Below are 19,951 nucleotides of genomic sequence, written 5' to 3'. Positions count from 1 at the left end.
TACTTGGTATTAATCGTGGGACAGATACTCATAGGTTATCTTTGTATGCAGATGATTTATTATTATTTATTTCTAATCCTGAGAAATCCATTCCAGTAGTTTTATCATTGTTGGCTCAATTTAGTGATTTTTCTGGGTATAAATTAAATCTTAATAAGAGTGAATTGTTTCCTTTAAATAGACAGATCCCAATTTATGGAAACTTACCTTTTAAATTAGTTAATGACTCTTTTATTTACTTAGGGATTAAAATCACAAAAAACCATAAAGACTTATTTAAGGTTAATTTTGAACCCTTAATTGATCAGATTAAATGCTTGTTTACTAAGTGGTTATCTCTGATAGGTAGGATTAATACTATTAAGATGATTATTTTACCTAAGTTCTTATATATTTTTCAAGCTGTGCCAATTTTTATTCCGAAATCTTTTTTTTTACTAATGTTGATTCAAAAATTTCCTCATATATATGGCAGAATAAAAATCCCAGGTTAGGTAAAATATACTTACAGAAGGCAAAGAAGGAAGGTGGATTAGCATTGCCTAATTTTAGATTTTATTATTGGGCAGTTAATATTAGATATTTGATATGTTGCTTGAAAGATTGGGATGGATCTTTTAGCCCTCATTGGGTGAGCCTGGAAATTAAATCGGTACCAGGTTTTGCACTGGGTTCTATTTTGGGGACTTCTCCCCCTTTTGCCCTTTCAAAGTTGCCGAAACGAATTGACAACCCGATAGTTAAACATACTTTACGTATATGGTTTCAATTTCGGAAATTTTTTGGGTTGACTCAGTTTGTTTTAAATATTCCTATTGTATCCATTTGTTTTTTCCACCCTTCAATTATAGACCAAGCTTATTCGGCTTGGAAGACTAAGGGATTACTACGATTTTCTGATTTATTTTTGGATAATTGTTTTATGTCTTTTGAGCAATTATCTAATAAATATAATTTGCCTAGATTTCATTTTTTTTAGATATTTACAGATTAGGAATTTTTTAAATACTGTACTTCCTACTTTTCCAAATTTTGTGTCTTCAGGTATTTTGGAGAATTGGTTTGAATTAAACCCCTTTCAGAAAGGGCTTATATCAAAACTTAATAATTATGAAGATACATTCAGAGCCCCTTTATAAGACAAAAAATGATTGGGAAAGAGAGCTTAACCTTAGTATTCCTATTGAGAATTGGGATAGAATTCTTCAATTAGTTAATACATCATCTATATGTGCCAAACATTCATTAATACAGTTTAAGGTCGTACATAGGGCCCATATGTCCAAGGATAAATTGGCTCATTTTTATTCCTATATAAATCCTATTTGTGATAGATGTCAATCTGAAATAGTGTCTTTAACTCATATGTTCTGGTTGTGTCCGCTTTTGAAAAAATATTGGAAAAATATTTTTGATATTATCTCTGCGGTATTGAACATTGATTTACAACCTCATCCTATTACCGCAATTTTTGGTTTACCAATGATGGACTCACTTCATTTATCTTCTTCCGCCTGTCAAATGATTGCATTTCTTACACTAATGGCTAGAAGATCTATTTTGTTGAATTGGAAGGAAATTAATCCTACTGTATTTCATTGGTTTTCTCAAACTATGTTATGTTTAAGTTTAGAAAAAATTAGAAGTGGTGTATTTGACACTTCTACTAAATTTGAAAAGATATGGAGACCATTTATTCAATATTTTCATATGATGTAATAGGACCCTGTTCCAGGCCTATTTGATTTTCCAGTTTTGCTTTCATATATGTCAAGAGGATCGGAGTTGACGACACTGATGATTTTGTATTTTTGTGAGATATTATAAACAGCCCCTTTTTTTTCCCTTTTCTTTCTTTTTTATTTTCTCTTTTTTTTCTTTTTTGTTTTTTTATTCTATTAGTTATTAGATTTTTAGATTAGTTTTTGCATAATGAATTTTTTTTCTTTTTATTTTATATTATGATACACCTAGGTTTGCCTTGTCTATTTGTATATTGTATCTTTTACGATGTGGGAATACTCATACTGTAATCATTGTTTTTGTAATCTTTTATAGTTAGTTGAAATATGTACGTTTGTAATCCCATTATCTATGTACCAATTTTATTTTGTTGTTATTAATAATGATAATAAAAAGATGGAAAAAGAAAGAACCTATCAACCTCCACTTTAAATATACCCAATGACGGTCTTCACAGTCGTCCGTGGCAATGACTTTCACAGAGTTACCATACTCTAGCTAAAGAAATTCCTCATCTCTGTTCTAAAGGGATATTTCTTCATTCCTGAGGCTGTGCCCTCTGGTCCTAGACTTCAACTACAGTAAGATCTTCTCCACATCCACTCTATCTAGGCCTTTCATTATTCAATAAGTTTCTTCTGAACTCCAGCAAGTACAGACCAGTGCCATCAAATGCACCTCATACATTAATCCTTGCATTCCTGTGATTATTCTTGTGAACCTTTCTGGGCACAAGGTTACTCACAATACTCCAAGTGTGTTCTGATCAATGCTTTAAAGCCTCAGCATTATATCCTTGCTTTTATATTCTAGTCCTCTCAAAATGAATGCTAACATTTCATTTGCCTTCCTTACCACCAACTCAGCCTGCAATTTTACCTTTAAGGAATCCTGCATGTGGGCTCCCAAGTCTCTTTGCACCTCTGATGGCTAATGCACTCTCCATTTTGAGAGCAGTCTACAGTCTTCTAACAAAATGCATGACCATACACTTCTTTACACTGTATTCCATCTGCCACCTCTTTGCCCATTCCCAAACCCAAGTCCTTCTACAGATTCCTTACTTCCTCAACACTACTTGCCTCTCCAACTATCTTTATATTGTCCACAAACTTGGCTACAAAGCCATTAATTCCAAGATTTCCCCTTAAGGCAACCATGTTGATTTTGGCCCATTTTATCATGTGCCTCCAAGTATCCCAAAAATTCATCTATAAGTAATTGTCTCCAATATCTTCCCAACCACTGAAGTCAGGCTTATCTACTTTTAGCTTCCCAAATACCTTCTCCTTAGTAAAAGGGATCACGCTAACTTCTACCCCCTAACAATCTCAAATTTCTGGCACTTTTTAAGAGTTCCCCACAATGAAGACCAATGCAAAATACTCAAGTTTATGGCCCATTTCTTTGTCTCCTATTACTACCTCTCCAGTATCATTTTCCAGTGGTCCAATATCCACTCTCACTTCCTTTTACTCTTTACATACCTTTAGAAACTTTTATCTCTTTCATATTGTTGGCTAGCTTATATTTATACTTCACCTTTTCTCACCTTTTTTTAAAAAGTTTACTTCAGTTTTAAAATCTTTACTTTTTTTTGTAAAGTTTACTTTTTTAAAAGCTTCCTACTAATCTTGCTATATTATATGCCCTCTCTTTTGCTTTTATGCTGTCTTTGACTTCCTTTGCCAGCCATAATTGCCTCATTCTCTCTTTAAAATACTATTACTTCTTTGGGATAGTTCTACACCATGGCTTCTGAATTGCTCCCAGAAACTCCAGAGATATCCCTCCTAGTGTCCCCTTCCAATCAACTTTGGCCAGGTCCTCTCTCATGCCTCTGTAATTCCCTTTCCTCCACTGTAGTAATGATACATTTGATTTTAGCTTCTCCCTCTTAAACTGCAGGGTGACTTCCATCATATTATGATTATTGCACCTAAGGGTTCCTTAATCTTAAGCTCACGAATCAAATCTGATTCATTCAAAATTGCTTTTCCCCAGTGGGCTCATCCACAAGCTACTCTGAAAAGCCATATTGAACGTATTCTACAAATTTCTTCTCTTGGGATTAAGTACCAAGCTATTTTTTCAAATCTATCTACATATTGAAGTCCCCTGTGACTATTATAACATTGCCCTTTTGACATGCCTGTTCTATCTCTTGTTGTAATTTGTAGCCCACATCCTCTCTACTGTTCGAGGGTGTGTATGTAACTCCCATTAGGTCTTTATGCCCTTGCAGTTCCTTAACTCTACCCACAAAGATTCCATATCTTCTCATCCTATGTCACCTCTAAGGGTTTGTTATCACTTTTTTTTTTAAAAAGCTGACCCTCCCCCTCCCCGCCTACCGGCCTGTCCTTTCAATACAATGCACGTCCTTGGACTTAAGCTCCTTAATTACGATCATTTTCCAGTCATTACTCAGTGATGCCCACAACATCATACCTGCCAATCTCTAGCTGCGCTACAAGATCATCAATCCTATTCCATATACTGTGTGCATTCTTGATTCCCCAACCCTAGGAAAAAGGCTGAGCATTAATCTTATCCATGCCCCTCATGACTTCATACACCTTCAAGTCACCCTTCATTCTCTTAAGCTCCAATGAAAGGAAGTCCCAACCTATGCACCCTCTCTCCATAACCCAGTCCATCAAATCATAGCAATATTTTCATAAATCTCCTCTAACCTCTAAAACTTAATGGCATCTTTCCTATAGCTGGGTAACCAAAACTGAATATAATGTGGCAAATGGGATGTCACCAACATCTTGTACCACTTCAATAACACCCCAACCTCCATAATTCACTGACAGATGAAGGTTAGTGTGCCAAAATCCAGCTTCAACACCACATCCAGGAAACCACATACTTGTACTCTTAGGTCCCTTTGTTCTACACACTTCCTGGGCTTTGCAATTCATCGGGAAAGTGCCACCCTCATTTGTCTTCCCAAAATGCCACACCTCACACTTATCAGAATTAAGCTCCATTTGCCATCCCCTGACATATTTACCCAGTTGATCAAGACTCCAAGTTCTGATAACCATCTTTACTATCAATGGCACCAGCTATTTAAACGTTATGTGTAAATTTACTGACCATTTCTAAATATAATGTACTTGAATAAACATCTTCAAAAATTTGAACTTTGAACTTCCATTTTAATCATACAACTGTAAGACATAGGAGCAGAATTAGGCCATTTGTCCCATCACATCTGCTCCACCAATCGATCATGGCCTATTTATTTTCCATCTCAACCTTATTTTCTCTTGCTTTCTCCCCACAATCATTGACCACCTTACTTGTCAAAAACCTATCAACCTCTGCTTTAAATATACCCAATGACTTAGCTTCAATATTAGCCTGTGGCAATGAATTCTAAAGATTGACTACACCCTTGCTGAAGAAATTCCTCTTCATTCCTATTCTAAATACACGTGAATGTTTTGATCTTTATTTCACTCTCCCTCTCTAAAACACCAGTTCTACTTTGTGCTTTTCCACTTCCAGTTGGCTGTCTAAGAAAATCCTTCACTGTGACCGGCTGCAAACTCTGATCAATAAGGTTAGTAGACCCCCAACAGCTATCAATATTAGTACTGGAGAAAGTGATGGCAGAGGTTGCTAGATGCAACCTTTCTTTTTCATGAGACATTCTCCCACTTCCTAAACAAAAAAATCAGATTGCAAGTGATTCAGTGACAGCATTCACAACTGAAGCAAATGGGATGATTGTGGTTGGACTAAAAGATCAAAAAGATCTACATGAATGTGGTAGGATGAAAGCCCTGTTTCTGTGCTGTATGAAAAACGACGACTCTGTGACACTCAACAATGCCAGAATAGATTTACTCCAAACAAAACTGCACTCAGGAATTTGTTTTTTCTTGTTAGGGGATTAGGGGAGGAAAAAAAAACATATATTTTAGCATCCAGTGAAAATAATCCCTTCATTCCAAATCTAACTAGAGGTAGAGTCTAGAAACATGAGAGACATAAGCACTAAGATTAAATTAAATTGAAGGATAAAATGTGATACCATTCTTACAAACAACCCAGAAAATTTCAAAGAATGATTCTATCAATGTTTGCCAACCTGAGGATACTCCCCAACTACCCAAAGATAACACAAATCAATTAATTTAATGCCTTTATCAGATCTCTTATTTAAACACTTACTGTTGTGTTATTGTTTTGTAGTCAGTGATTTCAATGTTTTTCTTTCTGAAGACAAACCAATAGATTGCAAACCCAGCAAGAAGGGAGAATAGAAAGATGTCCAACGTACTGAAGAATGAGCCTTCCACTAGCGTGGAAGACTCAGCAGCACTGTCTGCTGTGGATGCAATATTCTCTGCTTCATAAGAATCCATGTTTCTCATTAACCAGGTTTCTAAAAGAAAAAGGATAGATTATTGGTCTTAAGAAAAAAAATGAGAGTTTCCCCAAACTAATATCAAATACACAAATATCTTTACCCAGTAATGGGTTTGTTAGATGGGAAATATATTAGAGACTCAAGATGTTCAGGATCTAAACACTTACTTCAAAAGTGATACAATGAGGTGCAGCAAAGGGGGAAAAAAAGATTCCAAACGCAGCGTGCCCTCTTGTGAGGATGACTATTTCTCATAGTTATTGAATATTAAGGTGCTAATGTGTCCCTGGAAGTAGGTAGTCAGTAGAACTTATTTTGTGCAACATTTAGGAAGATCAAAGGATATTTTCAGGCACTTGAAGCAGGGTGGGAAGACACATTTGTACTAAAATTGCTGAATAAAATCATCCCATTTCCAGTACTTGAGTTTTATTGATAGCCAAATATACTTATTTTTGTGCCACTCTTACAATGCTCCCAAGTTCCAAATTCTAGAGATGAAAATATCTCCAACACAATGACACCAAGCTTGCAAGTGACCGGTAAAAGTCCTTTGTTGAATTCAGGTGTGGAATGGAAGATTAATCCACCCAAAGGCAACAGTTGAAAGCTTAATGACGTTAAATAAGAGGCCATTCAAACAATTTAACACATTCCATCATCTAATGCAGTAAAATCTGATCTTCTTACTCCTCATAGCCCTTGTGATATCAGGTCCAGAAATCTACTTACATTGTCATACAGTACTTGGCCTTCCATTCTAGATAATTCCAGACACAAACCCATTCAGTGAAATCATTTCCCTTATACTCCAGAAACATTCTCTTAACATCCAGTCTGCCTAGATTTTGTATGTTTCAGGGAGCTTCTTCTCATTCTTCTAAACTTAAGTGAATAATGCTTAAGTTAACCTAGCATTCATATGAAAAGCCTGCCATCCCAAGGAATCAGACTGATGAACTGTTACTACATTTCCTCTAGGGCAGGGGTTCCCAAGCTGGGGTCTTTGGACCCCTCAGTTAATGGTAGGGATCAAGCATAAAAAAGTTGGGAACCCCTGCTCTAGGGCAATTCCATCCCTTCTTTGGCAAGTAAACCAGAACTACTCCAGGCAAGAAGGGCCTCAACCCAAAATATTGACTGCTTACTTCTCTTCATTTATGCTGCCTGACCTGCTGAGTTCCATTTTTGTACCCAAACTGCAGCACTGTTTTCTTTGATTCATTTACAATATGTTGGTGTAGATGGCAGAGGAAGCACTTAATCCCCAAATGGTCCTTGAGCATTATATTGTCAGCTGCCATCTTGAACCACTGTAGTTCTTCAAGACTGAGCACAGAGCACTAGTTAATAAGCTCCAGCATTTGAGTACAATAAGCCAGGGAAACTTACAAACATTAACTGACTAAAAGTCCCGACGAAGGGTCACAGCCCGAAAGATCGACAGTGTTTCTTCCTATAGATGCTGCCTGACCTGCTGCGTTCCACCAGCATTTTGTGTGTGTTGCTTGAATTTCCAGCATCTGCAGATTTCCTCGTGTAAACATTAACAGTTGTGTTTGTGCACTTGCTGCACTTTTTCTTCCAAATGTGAGCCTGGGAAAGGTTTTAAGCAACTTACTGTCGTGCATTTTGTAAACAATAAGCCACTATACTTCAGTGAAGGAGAAAATAAATGTTTAAGGGGGTACATAGGAGGCTAATAAATAGGATAGCTTCGCCTTCATTCTTATCACTACCACAATCATTATACTGCAGTTTGCACCATCTAGAAGATGCACTGCGGTTAGTCACCAAGATATTCTGACAGCACCTCACTGCTACCTCTAGGCCAAGGACTTTAGTCCCCAACAGTGCTCAGCACCAGAAGGACAATAGCTGTTCAAGATAGGGACTAACTACTAGCTTTAAGAGAATTAGGGGTGCACAATAAATGCTAGCATTGCCAGTGATATCCAGATACTGCAAAATTAACTAAAGAAAATAAAGCTGTCATTTCTGTGACATGGTGCACAGTTGGTCCAAATCTTAAGAGATAGTGGATTGGCTGACACAAGAGCTATATCTGTTCTCAAGGGGGAGAAAAGTTGCATTATAGATAGTGCATAAGAGAAAAAACAGGAGAGAATACAGCTAAATCTTGGCCAAAATATGACTCACAAATCCAGTTTCTGAATATGCTTTATATTTAAAATAAACCATCCAAAACAAGCAAAGCGAGTTTCCAGATGAAGTTGTGTAATAATGACAGTGTGCATGTTTGTTTTTGTGATAAAAAGAAATATTGTCCAGGACATAACATTAGACCTCCTGCTCATCCAGAATAGCTTCTCAGCATCATACCTTCGCAGCTAAGTGACCATAGTTCAGTCATTTCTGCAGCACCTGCCTGGATTAGATGCTCAAGCTTCTGGACTTCAAACTATGATCTGATTTTCAGATTCAGAAATACGCGCTCAACATATATATCAAGAAACATGGAAAAACTGACATAAAACCAGAAGGTACAAGGAGTTTTGAAAGAGGAAAATATACCCATAGCATGTACTAAGATATTCATGAAAGCCATCTGAAAGTTACTGTGATTACAGTACTAGCAATAATTTCTTGTTATGTCAAACCTGCAACAACTTCAAAAAAAACTGTTTAACTATAGGATCAACAAACTTTATAATTAAAGTAACAACTAAACTGATAATTTAAAAGGCTTTTTCCAAAATAACTTTAACATTCAGCCCGAAACGTCGACAGTGCTTCTCCTTATAGACGCTGCCTGGCCTGCTGTGTTCCACCAGCATTTTGTGTGTGTTGTTTGAATTTCCAGCATCTACAGATTTCCTTGTGTTTAACACTGCTTGTCTACTTCATTTAATATTGTGTTACCTCCTACTTCAAACTTCCTTCCTAGCCTCAAAGAGTAAGCTGCCGCTTTTCAAGGTTGGGCCACTAAAAATGTTCTTTCTTCTACCTCCTTGGGGAGTAACTGTGTAATAGAAACAAAAATGTAACCAGCTGTCAACTTTCTCTTTTATTGTAACAAGCCAGTGCCGGATATGTTGCCCCATTAGAAACAAAATCAGCTGTCAAATGCAGCTATAAACTCTAACCTAGGCTCACATGCAGCAATGAGCTGGTGAAGATTTATGTTGCAATTAAGTTTAAATGCATCAGCTACTGTTACAACTACTATTGCTCTTTTTCAACTGGAGGAGAGTCTGGTTCAAAACCAGAACATGTAGCTCAGACATCACCACAGATGTTATACAATAATAGACAGAAAACATCTACCCTAGTTAATATTTACAGATAAACACAATCAATTAATTATAACTCAAAAGATATAACAACATCCTTTAGTACATGGACATATCAAAATCGAGGCATTGGTCAGTCTGCATTTGGAATATGGTGAATAGTTTTGGGCCTCTTATCCAAGAAAGGATGTGGTGGCATTAAAGAGGGTCCAGAGATTCATGAGAATGATATCGGTAACTACAGGGTTAATGTATGAGGAGTGTTTGATGGCTCTGAGCCTGGACCAACTGCAGTTAAGAGGTTTGAGGGGGATCATCTTGATTGAATGTTACCTTTAGTCCCCACCGGACACTCAGTTCTCACCTGTGGCTCCAAGTTACTGTTTGCATGTAACAGTGGCCATACCCTGGTACACTGCTTTGACAGGCAGGCTAAACCAGATGAGAGTAGCCGGTGGGTCTCATACTCCAGGTAGATATGGATATGCCTCTCTTAGTATACAGTCAGCTCCAGTGGACTGGGTGCATGAGATCCACAGTGAGATCCAATGGCCAGAAAGGCAGTTTTACAATGCTCCGTGGAGAACGAAGGGCATGATGAAGCAGAGAATAAGTCAGGGTCATCCAGTGCAACCAGGATGATGTTGAGAGAGTGGAACTGCCCCAGGTTTTTCTACTTTTAAAAACTCTTTTGCACAGGTTTCCTGTATTCACTGGACTGGTTTTGGTATTGTTCTGATCTGTTCTGTATTTTATTTAAATACATAATTTGTTACTCACTTAAATGGTAGTTTGTCTTTTTTATACCATTTTAATTATTTTCATGAAACTTCAGCTAATTGGGGTAGCTGCTTAACTGGGCCAAAATGTACTGGTTGCGATGTGTCCCAATTAACTGGAATCCACTGTACATGTCTTGCTTTTAGGGCATGAAAGAGACATGAATTCTTAATGTCCTCAGGCTAACCACTATTTTATGGAATATTACATTCCATGGTAAATATTAAAAATCAGTTAGTCTTTATAATTTAAGGAACAGTACACTTCAACAGAAGTCAGTGTCATAGCTTAAAGTTCCAAAATTGGAATCACTATTCACTCCAACAAGCAAATCACCAAATCTTATATCCTAATAGGAAATGTGAGCTTGTAGCCACATTATACTGATCTGCCAGGATCACAAAAGTCAACAGTCGTGATAAAGGGTTTCAGCCTGAAATGTCAACTGTTTTTTTCATTTCCATAGATGCTGCCTGACCTGCGAGTTCCTTCAGCATTCTGTGTGTTGCTTTGGACTTTCAGCATATGAAGAATATCTTGTGTTTAAAGTCTGGAAGATGCACCTTCATTAGGTCTGACACTCCAAGGGAGGAGTTGTAAAGTTTGATGGCCACAGGAAGGAATGACTTCCTATGACGCTCAGTGTTACATCTCGATGGAATGAGTCTCCAGCTGATGTACACCTGTGCCTAACCAGTACATTATGGAGTGGATGGGAGTCATTGTCCAAGATGGCATGCAACTTGGACAGCATCCTCTTTTCAGACATCACCGTCAGAGAATCCAGTTCCACCCCCACAACATCACTAGCCTTACGAATGAGTTTGCTGATTCTGTTAGTGTCTGCTACCCTCAGCCTGCTGCCCCAGCACACAACAGCAAACATGATAGTGTTACGTATTCAGGCAACAATAAATATATGAGATCGGCAAGGGTTTCTTATAACAAACAACACGTTTATTAAACACCGAAAACAAACCCCCCAAAAGTAAACAAACACTACCGTAACCGGAAACAGCTGCTGAGCGGCTGTTCAAACAGTTCGTAAAGTGGTATTCCAAAACAGTTCTTTAAAGTGGTATTGCCAAAAGTTCAATATGCTCACAGTCCATTTAAAAGGAGAGACTTTACAGGACGATTTAAATTCTCTTTCACGTCGCTTGCTTCGATCCCCGACATCGAACTTCCCACGAAGAATTCACGAAACAGAACGGCTTAAAGGCACTGACCTTTCCTTCTTCACTACCTTCAATCCTTTCTGGTTACCCAGGGATTAACACGAAGATAGTCAACGAAATCCTTCCAAATAAGGATCAAACAAAGGTCGCCCCCGTTTCACCGTAGAAAGCGATTCTCCTCAATCTTTAACTTCCAACTTCGAATCTTCACTCTCCTCTAATTCTCAAGCTAACAGAATCATAAAGAACCTGCTGGCAATGACCTTTTAAACTTTAGGCATTAAATAAAAACTTCATCCTTCAACTGAACTGCGTCATCACTTCAAACACGCAGTGGCATGAAGTCAACTTGGCAAATCCAGCCACGAACTGCCCCTCCTCACCGGGTGGGGTCTACCTTTTATAACCTGTAAAAAAAACCTGTCACATGATCTCTACTGGCGGGAAAATGACATCATTCCACCATCACAAGACCATCACCTCAAGTCCAGTACAGCTTCAACCCCAGTCACATGACAAGGGCTCCACTGTCATGTGTCACGAGTACGTAACAATAGCACTGGCCATCACAGCCTCATAGAACATCCTCAGCATCGTCTGGCAGATGTTAAAGGACCTCAATCTCCTCAGGAAATAGAGACGGCTCTGACCCTTCTTGTAGACAGCCTCAGTGTTCTTTGACCAGTCCAGTTTATTGTCCATTCGTATCCTGTAATCCTCCACCATGTCCACACTGATCCCTTGGATGGAAACAGGGGTCACCGGTGCCTTAGCCCTCCTCAGGTCCATCACCAGCTCCTTAGTCTTTTTCACATTAAGCTGTAGATGATTCTGCTCGCACCATGTGACAAAGTTTCCTACCGTAGCCCTGTACTCAGCCTCATCTCCCCCGCTGATGCATCCAACTACAGCAGAGTCATCAGAAAACTTCTGAAGATGCCAAGACTCTGTGTTGTAGTTGAAGTCCAAGGTTGTATTTTCCTAATTTCCTAATTAATTTCCATAACTTCCTGTCTTTTGCCTCCCTCCTTTCTTTGAAGGTGGAATGATATTTTCATTTTCGAGTCCTCCATAACCATTCCAGAATCTAGTGATCTTGATCGTACTGATTACATTTCTTCCAAGTACAGGAGCATCATACCTCAAGGATACACTGGCTTTGGAACAAATGATTTTAGATTTATCAAAACAATATCTGGACTCCACTACAAGGAAGCATTACAAACATCATTACAGGGTTGTAATCCATATAATTTAAGCAATTCATTTAAAAATCTGAATCTATCCAGTAAGATGGCGATTGTTTAGTCACTTCAAACTTTTGCTCCGTTACATTTCTTACCTTCGCACTATGTGTCTCCCTTTTTAAACCTTAGTTTGTTATTCTATCTGTTTTTTCTTATCTGCCTGCCAATACGTCTATCTTACAATGGCTACAAAAAATTCTAAATCCGGGAAAAAAGAAACTCCCACGTCTTTGTCTGCCGAGATTCTCTCTATCCTGGAACAGAATCGACAAGACATTTTAACTGATATCAAGACTGAATTTAGAGCCTCTATCAGTCAGCTGGAGTTAAAATTGGATCAGATTAACACCTGAGTGGATGATCAAGCCAAACATTTATCTCGCATCGACTGAACCTCTGAAGATTTAAAATGCCGCGTTCAGCATTTGGAAACTCTGTTCCAAATTTAAACGGAGCAAAACAGCAAACTTATTTCCAAAATGGCGGATCTCGAAAATCGGAGCAGGCGCTGCAATCTGCGAATTCTCGGTTTGCCAGAGGCCACTGAAACAGGTTCCCCCGTTGAATTTTTCTCTTTTTTTTTCTCTGTGAGATTTTCGGGAAAGAATCTCTTCTGACTCCACCCGAGCTAGAAAGAGCTCACAGAATTTATGTCCCTCGAGCTGTTTTGGGTTCTACAGCACGACCAGTTATCCTGTGTTTCCATCGTTATCAGGTGAAAAACTGTTTGATTACGGAGGAACGCTGACTTTCGGAAATAACACCATTCGTCGTGGAAGACTATGCATCCCAGGTTCTGAAGAGACATGTCGAGTTCAAAGGCGTTATGAAAGAGCTCCTTAATTGTGGATTCAAACCTTCCCTTCGCAATCCTGCCGGTGTTCGAATTACGCTTACTACTGGAAAATATAAGTGGTTTAAGTCAGTTAGAGAGGCTGAGATGTTTGTTGGAAATCTTCCAGCCATCTTGACTTCTTTGGACCCGGTTTGACTTTCTAAAATGGCTGATGAGTATTTCTCGAATTAAAGTCTTTTTTGCGAACTCAAGACTCTATTTGAATAAGTTAGTCCTTAACTACTGAGAACCTAAGGGGTTTTAGTTGGTCTCTCCTTGGACTTGGTGTGATTTAACTTAATGTTTTCCTGTGGACTTAGATTTTATTTGTGTAATTTACTTTACTTTTGAATAACTTTAACTATAGAGAACTACAACTGGTCTTAAGTTATTTGGGATGCTTAGAGATTTTTATTAAAGGTCTCCCTGTCAATTTACTGTATAAGACCTGCCTTTTTTTAAAAAAAAACGGCTGATATGTACTCTTTAAATATAGAATTTTCCCCTTTTACCCTTATTTTTCCCTCAATTTTTCATAGTTTCTCACGGGTAGATTAGTTCTTGATTATTATTTTGTATTAAGTTTTATATTCTTTCTGATGAAGTTGTTCCTATTTGTAATTTTGATTTGTAGTGCATAAATTAGTTAGTATCTGCTATATTATTTACACGGAGCTTATGTTAATGTTACGGAACTGGAAGTTGGTTTTTGGGGTGTCCTATTTTTTGTAGAGCTCGCTGCTTTTTTGGGTAGCCATCTAGTTTTGGGTTGTGAGGGTGGGGCGGATTCTCCAGTACCAACACTATCTATTGTTTTTTTGTTTTTCCTTGTTATCCAGGACATGTCTATGTCCTAATTTTATTGATTTATGTTTATATTTTTGCTTCCAAACTGTTATTGCAATGTTTGATCTTAGATATGCCTACTGCCTTTTACGTTTTAACAATTGATAATGGTTAGTCCATTGAAATTTGTGAGCTGGAATGTAAAGGGACTGAATCATCCTGTTAAAAGAAGAAAGGTCTTCCCCCATATTAAGCAACTCAAAGCTGACATTGCTTTCCTCCAAGAAACTCATATTCGTAGTTTCGATAATTCTCGGCTTATGTCAAAGTGGGTGGGTCAACATTTTCATTCATCCTTCCCGGCCAAAGCTAGGGGGGGTTTCCATTCTTATCAACTCAAATGTTCCTTTTGAACTCCATAGTAAGATATCTGAATCAAATGGCCGTTTTATTATTGTTTCTGGCAAATTATATAATACTAAGGTAGTACTAGCTAACCTGTATGCTCCCAATTCTGACGACGTTAATTTTTTTTGAACGCTTTTTTTCCTCATTACCAGATCTGAACCTATATTCTCTTATATTGGGTGGCGACTTTAACTGCAGGTTAGACCCAACTTTGGATCGACCGTCCAGTTACTAGATTACCTACTAAATCTGCTTTAGCTATTCTCTCTTTTCTTTCTAACCATGGTATCTCTGATATATGGCGTATCCTTCATTCTATTGAGAGAGATTATTCCTTTTTTTCACATGTTCATCATACCTTTACTAGAAATGACTATTTCTTAATTGATAATCAACTTATTTCATTTGTTCATTCTTGTGACTATCAGAGTATACTGATCTCTGATCATGCCCCAGTCACTTGGTCTCTAAATTTTTCTGGTCTCCCTCAAAGGAATACACATTGGCACTTTAAACCGACTTTATTATCGGATGATGATTTTGTAAAATTTATTAAGGACCAGATATTTTTTTTTCCTAAACACTAATACATCATCTGAAATTTCATCCCAGATTGTCTGGGATGCTATGAAAGCATATTTGAGGGGTCAAATAATTTTATATACAGTGAATCTTAATAGAAAGTCCCGTTCAGAGTGATTAGGCCTGATTAATCAGATTAAAGAATTAGATCAATTACATGCTCAGACTAAAAACCCCGAATTATCTAAGAAGCGTGTAGAACTCCAAACTAAATTTAACCTGCTCTCTACTCAACCAGTTGAACGTCAACTTCTTGAAAGTAAGAGTCGCTTTTATATTCATGGTGACAAATCTGGCAAGTTTCTAGTTAATCAGTTGAGACGTTCTAAAGCTAAACAACATATTACAAAGATCCGGAAGGAGAATGGGGATATTACATCAATTCACTCAGAAATTAATGACTTATTTAAGAATTTTTATCCTCTGCTTTATTCCTCCGAATCCCTGAATGAGAATATTTCTGTTCACCTTTTTTTTAAAAATAGCTTGAATATCCCTTCGATTTCATCTGATTCTAAAGCAAAACTTAATGAGCCTATATCATTAGAAGAAGTATCTTTTGCAATCTCTGCATTGTCGTCAGGCAAATCTCCTGGTCCTGATGGGTTCCCCATAGAATTTTATAAATCATTCTCTTCACTTCTTTCACCTGTTACTCTCAGTACTATCTGATTCATTTAATTATGGTAAACTGCCATCCTCATTTAATGAGGCATGTATTATTCTTTTACTCAAAAAGGGCAAAGATCCAACAGAGTGCTCCTCTTACAGGCCGATTTCTTTGTTTAATGTTGATGTTAAAATTTTGGCCAAAGTTTTGGCTCATAGATTAGAAACTGCTATACCCTCTATTATTTCTGATGATCCAACTGGTTTTATTAAAAATCGTCTTCCCTTTTTTAACATACGGCGTTTATTTAATATTTTATACTCACCTTCAATTGGGACTCCTGAATGCATCATCTCCCTCGATGCGGAGAAAGCGTTTGATCGTATTGAATGGAACTACCTCTTTGCGGTTTTAGAAAAATTTGACCTCCGTCAAAGTTTTATCTCTTGGATCAAATTACTATATCTATGTCCTACCACCTCTGTTTTGACTAATTCTCAACAATCCCAGTTGTTTAACCTTAAACGTGGCACCTGTCAAGGATGCCCCTTAAGTCCCTTTCTTTTTGATTTGGCTGTAGAGCCTCTGGCGAATGCATTTCAAAGTTGTCCTGAATTGACGGGGATCTGGAGGGGGGGGTGGGGTGTTGAGCATAAAGTTTCTCTTTATGCTGATGATCTTTTGCTTTTTCCTTCAAATCCGTCCACATTCTCACCTTCAATGTTTTCACTTCTTGATCAATTTAGCCAGTTCTCTGGCTATAAACTATTTACATAAGAGTGAACCTTTTCTAATTAATAAAGAAGCACAAGCAATAGTATTTCGTGACCTCTCTTTTAAAGTAATTGATGATCAATTTACCTATCTTGGTATTACAGTTACAAGGAATTTTAAGGAACTTTTTTGTGGAAATTTTGCCAATCTTTTGTACTCTACAAAACAGAGTTTGTCACAATGGTCACCTTTATCTATGTCCTTGGTAGGTCGTGTTAATGGTATTAAAATGTATGTTCTCCCTAAATTTTTATACTTATTTCAATCTATTCCAATATCTATTTCTAAAATCTTCTTTGATTCCTTAGATTCTATTATTTTGTCCTATCTGTGGAAGGTAAGCGTTCCAGAATTAACAAAACTTACCTTCAAAAATCTAAAAAAAGAGGGTGGCATGGCCTTACCTAATTTTCATCTATACTACTGGGCAGCTAACATTCATTGTCTTATCTTCTAGTCTTTTTTCCATAGCCAGTCTGACCGCCCTAAATGGGTAGCAATGAAGCTGAATTCCACTAAGGATCTATCTATCTCTGCACTTCTTGGATCTGCACTCCCTAGTAGTTTGCCTAGACTAATTGTTAATCCTCTTGTTAGACATACTCTGTGAATATGGGCCCAGTTTAGGAAATTTTATGGTTTCTATGGTTTTTCCCTTTCTAGACCTATTTTACATCATCATCTTTTTCTACCTTCTACGCATGATTCAACATTTTATGATTGGTATAGAAAGGGCATTAGGTATTTTGAAGATCTTTTCATTGATAATCGCTTTGCATCTTTTCAACAGTTTTCTGCTAAGTTTAATCTACCTAATGCCCATTTCTTTAGATATTTCCAGACACTTCATTAATCCCTTATTACCCAACTTCCCTGAGATACCCGAGAAAAATGCTATGGACTTGTTTCTTTCTATTAATCCATTGTGTAAAGGTTTAATATCTTTTATTCATGATAAATTAGTATCCTTACTGCACTCCCCTTTGGATAAAATCAGAATGGCTTGGGAGCATGACTTAAATATCTCTTATCTGATGAGGTTTGGGACTCGATTCTCAAGTCGGTTAACTCAACTTCTCTTTGTGCTCGCCACTGTCTTTTACAGTTTAAGATTGTTCATAGGGCTCATATTCCAAATCTAAATTACCTTGATTTTATCCTAATATTAGTCCTCTTTGTGATAAATGCAAAAAATAAAAAGGTTCTCTCAGTCATATGTACTGGACCTGTCCTAGTCTAGAGAAATTTTGGAGGGCTGTTTACTTAACTTTATCCTGCATTCTGAATCGCCACTTAGAACCTAACCCTTTAATTGCTCTTTTGGTTTCTTGGCTGAGACAGATATACGTTTGAGTTTGACTAAACGTCAAATATTATCTTTTGCTTCTCTCCTGGCAAGACATCTAATTCTTCTTAGATGGAGAGATGTTGCCCCACCCACGCACACTCAATGGCTTAACGATATTATGTCCTGTTTAGTTCTTGAAAAAATTCATTACTCAATTCTCAATTCAGACATAAAGTTTCATAAGGTCTGGGGTTCTTTTATTGAGTATTTTCATAACTTTCCTTTTGACTAAGTTTCTTTTTCAGTCCCTTGCATTCAGCTTTTTTTTTGGTAGTAGGCATTATTATCTTCTGTTTTTAATTGTATTTACAGTTTTGGGGGTTTGAATGTTCTGATTTATATTTCCTATATTTTGCTCTGGTTGGTCTGGAGTTTTTTTTCCTTGCAAGGGTGGGGGTGGATACTAACTTTACACGACTTCATTTGGGTGCTTTTTCAATTATTATATCTTGTATTATATTACCATTGTATGTTTATCTTGCACTGTATTAATTTCCTATTTCATTCTTGGGTTTTTTTTGTAGTGTTGTAGAAAATGCATTTTAAAAAAATCAATTAAAAAAAAATCTGAACCTTAACCTTTCCAATCAGATAAAGGACAACTACTTCTGGTTGAAATTGCTAAATTGCTAGGCCAAGGTGCAATGGTCTACAAATTAAATTCCAGTGCCAACCTAGGAAATATTAACAGAAGGTAATAAATAATAGGATTCTGTTACTGTATACATCAATTATTGAGTTATCATTAATTTTGTTATTAATTGTTGCAAATCAACTCTGGCTTATGAACATTTAACAATTCCTACACACAAACAAGTGCTTAGGAGACCAGCAGGACGGACTTGCCAGCTGCTGCAGACATCTGCCACGTGAAAACTTACGGTTCACAAGACTTTAAGATAGTGCTGGTGAATCTCCAAATTCTGGCTGGTGGCCAATGAAACAAAGAAAACAACTAAATACTTTGTTAATCACTTTTTCTGGTAAATGATCATTACAAACAATAGCATCTAACTTCTCTTTGAACGGAGGTATTTTGATGTGGCAGAACAGAGGCAAGTGAGGATGAGAGCAGGAAAGACCCAAGGTTTAATCCACTTAAGTGCCAGGTCAAATCAGAAAGAGCGGTACAGGTCGAATCAAGGCAGTGGGGTCCAGGACCCAGAGTGTAACAAAGAGACTGAACTATTTAAGTGCCAGGCCAGATTGAAAGGGTCAGGGTACCAGGGTCCAAGGCAAGGGATGGGCCAGTTCAGTGCTGCTCAACTCTGTGCTGAATTAAGGGTCTGTGTACAGATTCCCCTTTGTGGACCAGTTCAGAACACTATTAACTTGCATTCATTGTTTCCATGGTTTTTTTTTGTCTGCACATTGGCATTTGATGGTCTTTTAAAAAAAAGTTTTGAGTTTCTTTGTTTCGTGGGTGCATGGTATACAAATTGACAATAAATGTAATTTAAATTTGTGTTTCCAATTTGTGAACTGTTTGGAGTACAAAGAGAACAGAGCCCTGTCATAAACCAGGAAAGACACGAACAGAGGGATACAGGACCAAGTCAAATATTGCACAAGGTCCTAAATCACACTTGACATAACCTTAAATAAGCCCCAAAATAGAATCTCTATGGGTTAAAATAATGTAAGTGGCCATTATAAGAGACTACTATAAAATTGCATCTGAGAGTAGACAGCCCAGAACCATGTTTGACTTTTTTTTCCTCATTTATTTATACAACACAAATGCAATGCAATTTTCTTCCCATCCTTATATACCCTTGGAAAAAGTAGTTAATTTGTCTGATGTAAACGCTCAGACAATATTGTCAGCCAATGTGTTGAACTATTTAAATTGATCAGCATAGAAATGCCAATGTTTCCAGGTTAGGTGAACTGTAAGAAACATTCTGCGCAGTTGCATTCTTGTGCACTTGTTGCCATTATCCCTTCAGGTAGCGCAGATTGTAGAATAAAAGGTGCTGCACAAGAGTCTCAGTAGTTTATTTATCTACAGTGTGG

At 37.4% G+C, this 19,951-nt stretch overlaps 1 pseudogene; it reads right to left on the bottom strand.

The window, feature by feature from the left end:
- Positions 1 to 19,951, bottom strand: part of LOC132395873 (NADPH--cytochrome P450 reductase-like) — a 116,680-nt pseudogene that overhangs the window by 72,630 nt on the left and 24,099 nt on the right.

The sequence above is a fragment of the Hypanus sabinus genome, chromosome 6 (assembly GCF_030144855.1).
Source record: "Hypanus sabinus isolate sHypSab1 chromosome 6, sHypSab1.hap1, whole genome shotgun sequence".
NCBI classification, from domain to species: Eukaryota; Metazoa; Chordata; class Chondrichthyes; order Myliobatiformes; family Dasyatidae; genus Hypanus; species Hypanus sabinus.
Note: the sequence above shows the minus strand (reverse complement) of the source record. Positions and strands in the feature narration are given on the sequence as shown.